This window comes from Lolium perenne, chromosome 3, assembly GCF_019359855.2.
Source record: "Lolium perenne isolate Kyuss_39 chromosome 3, Kyuss_2.0, whole genome shotgun sequence".
NCBI lineage: Eukaryota > Viridiplantae > Streptophyta > Magnoliopsida > Poales > Poaceae > Lolium > Lolium perenne.
The window spans coordinates 111,950,100-111,960,514 of record NC_067246.2 but is presented as its reverse complement, the minus strand read 5'-3'; the positions used below and the strand labels follow the sequence as shown (position 1 = coordinate 111,960,514).

At 36.3% G+C, this 10,415-nt stretch overlaps 2 long non-coding RNA genes across 2 annotated transcripts; both read left to right on the top strand.

Annotated features, from left to right (window-relative positions):
• The first annotated feature begins 1,415 nt into the window (after positions 1-1,415).
• On the top strand, positions 1,416-4,240 carry LOC127342181 (uncharacterized). Its single transcript, XR_007876304.2, has 4 exons — positions 1,416-1,648; positions 1,734-1,905; positions 2,947-3,007; positions 4,022-4,240. It is a non-coding gene; the product is annotated as an uncharacterized lncRNA (long non-coding RNA).
• Positions 4,241-6,935: 2,695 nt separating this feature from the next.
• LOC139829871 (uncharacterized) lies at positions 6,936-9,787 on the top strand. Its single transcript, XR_011754082.1, has 4 exons — positions 6,936-7,193; positions 7,279-7,451; positions 8,493-8,553; positions 9,569-9,787. It is a non-coding gene; the product is annotated as an uncharacterized lncRNA (long non-coding RNA).
• The last annotated feature ends 628 nt before the right edge of the window (positions 9,788-10,415 follow it).

Below are 10,415 nucleotides of genomic sequence, written 5' to 3'. Positions count from 1 at the left end.
TGGTCAGGGTAGCCTCATTGTAGACGAATGCATGTACAGTAGATTGGATGGTAGCACTAGATGATCTGTGCTGCTTGGTTTTTTATTTTTTTGGTAGGAGGCTTACAGATTTGCAAATTTTGCAATAGTTAGTAAGAGCTCTTATAAAAAATGCAGCAGAGCTCTTATATATTATATTGTGAGAGAATGAATAATTGATAGAGGGCATCGGAGTCTTTCTGCATATCTGAATCTAGTTCAGTTTTGTGGTTGATAATAAATTTCCAAAATATCCTTTATCCAATTAGACATAACAGGAATTAAATAGACCACCAGAAACTCATCAAACAATCACTGGACAAATGGCCCTTTCATCCATCCAAGTTGCTTTTTCTAAGATTCCGTTCTTCCAATCATGGAAGCAACCGATATGGAACATATATTTTTCAAGACAACTTGGGTCACCTACAGATGTTACATTAAAAACAACACAGACTCCCTTGTCACTTGCATGAACCACCAAGGAACTATGGAAACTCATTGTGGAAAGCCCAACTATCATGATTTTTTTGCTGAATGTAGAGATGTCACATCCCGAAATTTTCTAAATTTCGGAATGTAAAATAAAATTTAATTTAATGCTTGATTGATTGAACTTGATTGAAAATTCACAAAGAATTAAAACTTTTTAAAGTTATTTACTAATTAATTTCAAAATAGTGTTTTCAAAAAAAAACTTTTAGTTTCAAAGTATTCAAAACCAAACGTATCTTTGTTTTCAAGGTTTTCAAAATCCTTAATGCATTTTTATATGAGAAAACAAAACGTTAGAAAACTCTATTTGTAAAACATTGCCAAAGTAGCCAATTAGGCTAAGTGCATATAATTATTATTTATTTTTACAAATGGATTTTAAATAGGTTCTCTGTTATCCTAAAACAATATTTTGATTTTTACAAATTTTTATAAACTTGTTTGGTATGTGTATGTTGAAACTATTCACACATAGTCATAATGGCATAGTAGTAATAAAATAATATAAAATAAAAATTTATAAAATTTAAATCCTTTTATTATCCTATACTGAGAAATATAATTTTACAAACTCGTAGAATTTCGTTTCACTCAAATCGGAATTATGAAACTCATTTTATAAAAGAAACAAGTAACAGAAAAAGGAAAAAAAAAGAAGAAATCGGGCCGGCCACCAGGCCGACCGGCCCAGCAGGCAGGCCAAGCCCAGCCGGACCGACCGGCCAGGTCAGAGCGATCGATCGAGCTCGGGTTCATCCCTGTTACGAAACTATTTTTGTTTTGGCAAAACTTATCTCTACTTAAATCAACTTTTCTTAAGCTACACAACTACGATTTCAGATCCGTTTCTACGCGTTTCTAACTTCGAGCCCCACTTTTTCCACCGACCTACTTTCCTTCTCTCGAAATCCTACATCAACGAAATCTTAACTCGTTGATTTGACCACCAAAACTACCTCGAATCGCCTCGGGCTCTACACGAAAATTGTAGATCTCGTCGAGATCTTTCAATCCCGACCAATCTCATCTCTTTTCATCCACCATACACGGACAATTTCGCATCGCAAGGTGTCAGACCTGACAAAGGGAATCTTCAATTAGCTCGTGCTCGTTCCACGAAAAAAAAATTCCTTTGGTGAGTATGTAGATCTGATCATCCTCTACAACTTTCATGTTGAAAGTTTTTCGATTTGACGTACGGATTTATCGCTCATCTACAGATCTATTTCGAGTCAACCGGAGCCAAATCGAGTTTCAAAACCATCTCGAATCGTCATGACCTCAACACGGAAGTTGTTCCTCTCGTCAAGATCTTTCAATTGCCGCAAGTTTCACCTTGTTTCGTTCACCGAGCAAGGAGAAAATCGTGTTGCAAGATTCAGATCTTATAAGGTATAACCCAGATCTTGTCAAACACATTAATCCGTTGTGAAAAGTAATTTGTGCGTTAGATAGATCTATTAATTCTATACAACTTTGATGTAGAAAGTTTTTCCATCCGAGCAAATTTTTCTGTCAACTTTATGACATCATCATGACATCAAAGATACCAACTCAGTCTGGTCAAAGTCAAACTGCAGTCAGCGGTACGGTCAGCAGTACGGTCAGCGGTACAGTCAGCAGTACAGTCAGCAGTCAATTGTACAGTCAGCAGTCAACTATACAGTACAGTCAGCGTCTCAGTCAAACTCGGTCAAACTAATTTTAAATGTAGATTTTAAATATCAGATTATGTGTCTAACTTAGAAATTCATTATAAAATCATCCAGAGGTCCAAAATTTACAAACTTTATATCGTTGGAAAGCTTATAACATGTAGAATCCAAATATGCAAGAATACTGTATATGTTATTTATTAGTTTTCGAATCATAATTCAAATGATTTAATTAATCCTTTTTCACTTTAAAAATTATATCAAATAATATACTAGTCCAAATTTAACAAATTTGTACTTTCTGGAATCCTCAGATCATGTACTTCATCTTGGTATAGGAGTTGTACAACTTTGACATGTGCACAAACTTGCTTTAGTAAAATCTATACAAATCAGTAATTTGACGATAATTCAAATTGTATAAATTATTTTTGAATAATTCCAATTGGTCTAATCTTGTACTACTGTAACCTATCCAGAGAAGTCAAGTTCATATTTTTACAACCCATAATGCTTGCTGTAGCTAATTAATATGGTTGTATATGTAAAGTAAATACTCGATTAATGGTCTTCTAAATCAAATTAAATGTCCAGAATACTTTATTAACATTGCACATATCAGAGAGCACCTAATACAACATATACACACTACCTCTCTTGTGAAATAAATTGGTGCATAGCATGCATGCATGTCTATGATTGTTCATATCGAATGTTGTTTGATTTTGTTGTTGTTGTTGAATGGTGTGTTTATGTTGTGCTATATTTTATATTATAGTTCGTACGGAGAGGCACGTATTTTTGATTAAGAGAAGTGAACGCGCTTCGACTACCAAAAGGCAAGTGACGCTCAACTTCCTACTTATTTCTATTAAGCATTAGTGTTTTCAAACTAGTATGCATGGTAGGATTTTGTTTTCAAAAATTATGCTATGCTTATCAATCCTAGTAGTGTGTAGTCACCCTTGAACCATTGCTAGTATCCTTAGTATGCCTAGCAAATAACAAAATGTCACAGCTGTTTTGATTATTTTGGATTGTGAGTATTGAGAATTAAAAATTAATAACCCTAAATGAAACACCTGGGTGGATTGGTAAATGCTTGGAGGGCGGCTACTCAGGACCACATGACTCCTGTCTAGTTCTTGTCATGTGGTTGTCGTTGCCTGAGGGTACGCATATGTTGAGTGGCTACTCAGGGCCACATTGTGGTTGTCGTTGCCTGGGAGTGCACTTGTGGTTGGCCACTCAGGATTAAAGAGGTTACTATGTCGTCCATGTTTAGTTAGCTTCCAGTGCAACCTTATGGTATTATGGGCTCTGCCGGGATTAAGTAAGTTGTGAGGTCCAACTTGTTTGCTAGACATGATGATGTGGCTTGCAACCAACGGGAACGGGTCTAGCTAGTATGGTTGAAACCTCCTTCTGAAAGATCTTGTCTCATTCTTCTCTTGGGAAGGGTGGGTCGTAAGGTGAAAGTGCACAACCTCTCGAGAGTAAACCTAAGATCTTAGCCGTGTCCCCGGTTACGGACAATTTGAGTTTCTAGGCAGGGAATGTACGGAAGAATCTCATCACCTTTTATGAATAAGTTAAAATTTGAGTAGCAACTGTCGGATAGTACATGGGAGATGTAACCATGATACTGTTTAAGACATCATTATGAGTTTTGCAAAATGTTTTGATTTGAAATAAAATGTAGGATAAAATTGGCTTTGTGCAAATTTGCCTAAACTCCACTTGCCAAATATCATGTAGATAGCTATGCCCAAAACATCCACCATATAAGTGTCATTTGCCAGTACATCATTGTACTGACCTCCATTCGTGGGGCTGCATATTCAAACGTGCAGGATTTTCTGAAGAGAAGTACGTGGTAGGATCTCGAGTCTACATTCCAACATGACTGCCTGTGGCACATGAAGATGATGAAGGCTCATTGCTGATTTACTTTCCGCTGAGTTTATTCTGAGCTAGTCCATGTGACTATGCAATTTGTAAGGTTTTATTGTACCCTCTGGATCAACGATGTAGTAATTTGATACTATTGCAATGATTACTATATTTTGTAATGTGTGTGCTATCAGTGATCCCGGGAATAGCACTATACACAGGTATCTTGCCTTTATTTAAAGGTAGGGTGCTACAGAATGGTATCAGAGCATAGTGTTGCCTGTAGGATCGAGATCCTAGGTTTGGATTAGGAATAGGAAGACCCTAGGATGAAAATTTTGTCTAATCCTATTTCAATCAAAAAGATGTTTGGCTTTTTGAACCTCTTGTATTCTCATCTACTTCATCTTTAAAATTGTTTTTTTTTCTCTCACCTTAGATGACCACCTTATCAAAACTATCAACAAGGACAGATGATGACCTTGTGCCCGAAGTGAGGGACTGCTGCTTCATGTGATTTTCTTCGACTCCGCAAGAAGTGTTTCATGGAAGACCAATGAAGAACTTGAAGAAAGACTTCAATGCGCAACACACGAAGATACACCGAAGGAGTAGAATAGAAACTTGAAACTTCCAAAACAGAAATAGACCAGACCACCATTAACTCTCTTTTTATTGAAACAACGCTAGCATTAGAAAGTATTGATCTTACCAAATTGAGGTATGACCATACTAGTTTGTTTGTGTTTGAAACATGTTGCTTGATGCTTGTTAGATGTTGTTTGTAAGATGTTTTGACATGATCTGTTGTGTTTGAGTAGAAATCTTCTTTAGACCTTTCTATCTATTCTCATCTATACTCAATCCAGAAATTGTTTTCTCGACAAATCTCCATGAAGACAACTTTAGTATACCAAGCTTGATATTTCCTAACAAGATGAAGCATCGTAGAGTGGGAGATACGCAAAACCCTAGTTAGGAATCGATAGAAATGTTTTTCAAAACAGTTCAGTAATGGGGATTGAAACATTGATTCAAATCTCCATGGAAGTTTTTTTTTATTTTTTATCAAACTTGTGAGGTTGACCAAGTGTTAGAATACGAGATTCAATAAATCAAATACGGAGTAATGATTTGGTTGCAGGATGGATTGATCACCCTTCCTACTACTCTTATTATTCACTTTCGTAATATTGACCTTGCGAATCTAGAGTGACACACCTACAAAAGAGATGTCGGCGAATAAGCCTAAACCCTAGGGTGAATAATTATTATACCCTTATAGTAGGCAAGTGCTGCCAAGCGTAGGACTACGGTGAGTTTGAAGACCCAACCACTAGACGAAGAATAGCGGAAGATTGTCGATGACACCGACATGATAGAATATGAAGGATGCCTTGAAGTAATCTCATGTTGGTCTTTCTTTTGACCCAGGGAGTGAACCTTACTTTTAAAAGTAGTTCAACAACCAGCCATTTGGATTAGGAAGCCCTAATATGAAGGAAACCTATTCGACTCACCTTAGAGACATATGCGCTTCACTATATGTGAATAAACATTCGCCTGTTGGATTTAACTCAGAATCCCTAAGCCAAAGACGTTTTCCAAATACGACCTATTGTCAAGTCATATCCTCGGATGTGCCAAGTCATATCCAAGATGAGCTTAGTCTAAACCTAAGACCTAAGACTACCTACAAAAGCTTCTTTTAAAGGGTGGTAGAAGCCATACCCTTGGATTATGCATAGACACCAGACGGTACTTGGAGTAGGTATCACAAAGAGATCCCCAAGAGTATACCCAAGTAAAGGATAATACCCATGAGATGAGTACCCTCATAAGAATGGATACCGTTGATGGTATGACCGCATATGATTTAGTGTAACGTTTTCAAAGCCCAAGGATAACTTTCGAAATCTCCTCGGAGATGTTTGAAAAGAAAGCAATAGTGAGCAAGAACCTATTAGAAGACGTTAACCCAAACCTTTTTCTTTCTAGCCTTTCTCAAATCTCGAGGACGAGATTTCTTTTAAGGGTGGTAGTCTGTCACATCCCGAAATTTTCTAAATTTCGGAATGTAAAATAAAATTTAATTTAATGCTTGATTGATTGAACTTGATTGAAAATTCACAAAGAATTAAAACTTTTTAAAGTTATTTACTAATTAATTTCAAAATAGTGTTTTCAAAAAAAAACTTTTAGTTTCAAAGTATTCAAAACCAAACGTATCTTTGTTTTCAAGGTTTTCAAAATCCTTAATGCATTTTTATATGAGAAAACAAAACGTTAGAAAACTCTATTTGTAAAACATTGCCAAAGTAGCCAATTAGGCTAAGTGCATATAATTATTATTTATTTTTACAAATGGATTTTAAATAGGTTCTCTGTTATCCTAAAACAATATTTTGATTTTTACAAATTTTTATAAACTTGTTTGGTATGTGTATGTTGAAACTATTCACACATAGTCATAATGGCATAGTAGTAATAAAATAATATAAAATAAAAATTTATAAAATTTAAATCCTTTTATTATCCTATACTGAGAAATATAATTTTACAAACTCGTAGAATTTCGTTTCACTCAAATCGGAATTATGAAACTCATTTTATAAAAGAAACAAGTAACAGAAAAAGGAAAAAAAAAGAAGAAATCGGGCCGGCCACTGTGCCGACCGCCCAAAGAGGCAGGCCAAGCCCTGCCGGACCGACCGGCCAGGTCAGAGCGATCGATCGAGCTCGGGTTCATCCCTGTCACGAAACTATTTTTGTTTTGGCAAAACTTATCTCTACTTAAATCAACTTTTCTTAAGCTACACAACTCCGATTTCAGATCCATTTGTTTCTACGCGTTTCTAACTTCGAGCCCCACTTTTTCCACCGACCTACTTTCCTTCTCTCGAAATCCTACATCAACGAAATCTTAACTCGTTGATTTGACCACCAAAACTACCTCGAATCGCCTCGGGCTCTACACGAAAGTTGTAGATCTCGTCGAGATCTTTCAATCCCGACCAATCTCATCTCTTTTCATCCACCATACACGGATAATTTCGCATCGCAAGATGTCAGACCTGACAAAGGGAATCTTCAATTAGTTCGTGCTCGTTCCACGAAAAAAAAATTCCTTTGGTGAGTATGTAGATCTGATCATCCTCTACAACTTTCATGTTGAAAGTTTTTCGATTTGACGTACGGATTTATCGCTCATCTACAGATCTATTTCGAGTCAACCGGAGCCAAATCGAGTTTCAAAACCATCTCGAATCGTCATGATCCTCAACACGGAAGTTGTTCCTCTCGTCAAGATCTTTCAATTGCCGCAAGTTTCACCTTGTTTCGTTCACCGAGCAAGGAGAAAATCGTGTTGCAAGATTCAGATCTTATAAGGTATAACCCAGATCTTGTCAAACACATTAATCCGTTGTGAAAAGTAATTTGTGCGTTAGATAGATCTATTAATTCTATACAACTTTGATGTAGAAAGTTTTTCCATCTGAGCAAATTTTTCTGTCAACTTTATGACATCATCATGACATCAGCATAGTCAACTCAGTCTGGTCAAAGTCAAACTGCAGTCAGCGGTACGGTCAGCAGTACAGTCAGCGGTACAGTCAGCAGTACAGTCAGCAGTCAACTGTACAGTCAGCAGTCAACTATACAGTACAGTCAGCGTCTCAGTCAAACTCGGTCAAACTAATTTTAAATATAGATTTTAAATATCAGATTATGTGTCTAACTTAGAAATTCATTATAAAATCATCCAGAGGTCCAGAATTTACAAACTTTATATCGTTGGAAAGCTTATAACATGTAGAATCCAAATATGCAAGAATACTGTATATGTTATGTATTAGTTTTCGAATCATAATTCAAATGATTTAATTAATCCTTTTTCACTATAAAAATTATATCAAATAATATACTAGTCCAAATTTAACAAATTTGTACTTTCTGGAATCCTCAGATCATGTACTTCATCTTGGTATAGGAGTTGTACAACTTTGACATGTGCACAAACTTACTTTAGTAAAATCTATACAAATCAGTAATTTGACGATAATTCAAATTGTATAAATTATTTTTGAATAATTCCAATTGGTCTAATCTTGTACTACTGTAACCTATCCAGAGAAGTCAAGTTCATATTTTTACAACCCATAATGCTTGCTGTAGCTAATTAATATGGTTGTATATGTAAAGTAAATACTCGATTAATGGTCTTCTAAATCAAATTAAATGTCCAGAATACTTTATTAACATTGCACATATCAGAGAGCACCTAATACAACATATACACACTACCTCTCTTGTGAAATAAATTGGTGCATAGCATGCATGCATGTCTATGATTGTTCATATCGAATGTTGTTTGATTTTGTTGTTGTTGTTGAATGGTGTGTTTATGTTGTGCTATATTTTATATTATAGTTCGTACGGAGAGGCACGTATTTTTGATTAAGAGAAGTGAACGCGCTTCGACTACCAAAAGGCAAGTGACGCTCAACTTCCTACTTATTTCTATTAAGCATTAGTGTTTTTAAACTAGTATGCATGGTAGGATTTTGTTTTCAAAAATTATGCTATGCTTATCAATCCTAGTAGTGTGTAGTCACCCTTGAACCATTGCTAGTATCCTTAGTATGCCTAGCAAATAACAAAATGTCACAGCTGTTTTGATTATTTTGGATTGTGAGTATTGAGAATTAAAAATTAATAACCCTAAATGAAACACCTGGGTGGATTGGTAAATGCTTGGAGGGCGGCTACTCAGGACCACATGACTCCTGTCTAGTTCTTGTCATGTGGTTGTCGTTGCCTGAGGGTACGCATATGTTGAGTGGCTACTCAGGGCCACATTGTGGTTGTCGTTGCCTGGGAGTGCACTTGTGGTTGGCCACTCAGGATTAAAGAGGTTACTATGTCGTCCATGTTTAGTTAGCTTCCAGTGCAACCTTATGGTATTATGGGCTCTGCCGGGATTAAGTAAGTTGTGAGGTCCAACTTGTTTGCTAGACATGATGATGTGGCTTGCAACCAACGGGAACGGGTCTAGCTAGTATGGTTGAAACCTCCTTCTGAAAGATCTTGTCTCATTCTTCTCTTGGGAAGGGTGGGTCGTAAGGTGAAAGTGCACAACCTCTCGAGAGTAAACCTAAGATCTTAGCCGTGTCCCCGGTTACGGACAATTTGAGCTTTCTAGGCAGGGAATGTACGGAAGAATCTCATCACCTTTTATGAATAAGTTAAAATTTGAGTAGCAACTGTCGGATAGTACATGGGAGATGTAACCATGATACTGTTTAAGACATCATTATGAGTTTTGCAAAATGTTTTGATTTGAAATAAAATGTAGGATAAAATTGGCTTTGTGCAAATTTGCCTAAACTCCACTTGCCAAATATCATGTAGATAGCTATGCCCAAAACATCCACCATATAAGTGTCATTTGCCAGTACATCATTGTACTGACCTCCATTCGTGGGGCTGCATATTCAAACGTGCAGGATTTTCTGAAGAGAAGTACGTGGTAGGATCTCGAGTCTACATTCCAACATGACTGCCTGTGGCACATGAAGATGATGAAGGCTCATTGCTGATTTACTTTCCGCTGAGTTTATTCTGAGCTAGTCCATGTGACTATGCAATTTGTAAGGTTTTATTGTACCCTCTGGATCAACGATGTAGTAATTTGATACTATTGCAATGATTACTATATTTTGTAATGTGTGTGCTATCAGTGATCCCGGGAATAGCACTATACACAGGTATCTTGCCTTTATTTAAAGGTAGGGTGCTACAAGAGAGCACACAGGAATATGACTTGTTGTCCTTGTCAATCTTGTTATTACATGAATTGCAATGTACAACCCTTAATCTACATGCTTTCTGAACTTCAAAGATAGGAAAAAAAATAATTAGCTTGATTTGTGTTTACTTCTTATTTATATTTTCAGTTAACACAAATTGAGTTGCTATGGTGTGCTTCATTTGAATCCATTAAAAATGCAACGTATTATGTTCTAACTTTTAACAAGAAATAAATTGAGAATCAGACCATTTTCCTTCACTGTAATTGCTCAAGTACTCTACTGTTCAACCATGTTCCTTCACTTACAGTGAATTTGTATCTAGGATGTGTTTTTTCATGCAGTTTGTTGTTAAAATTGTTTCTAGTTTTCTAGCACACTAATTAGGGGAAGCAATAAATATTGGACTTGGTTATTTTGTTCTAGCTATGTGAAAATAGTGTGTGAAATGGTCTGGTCCTAGCTAGCTATGGCAGAGCATGTGCAAATTTTGTGAAAGGAGCATGTGCAAATCTGCCATGTTGTTCCTAGTATTCTGCATACC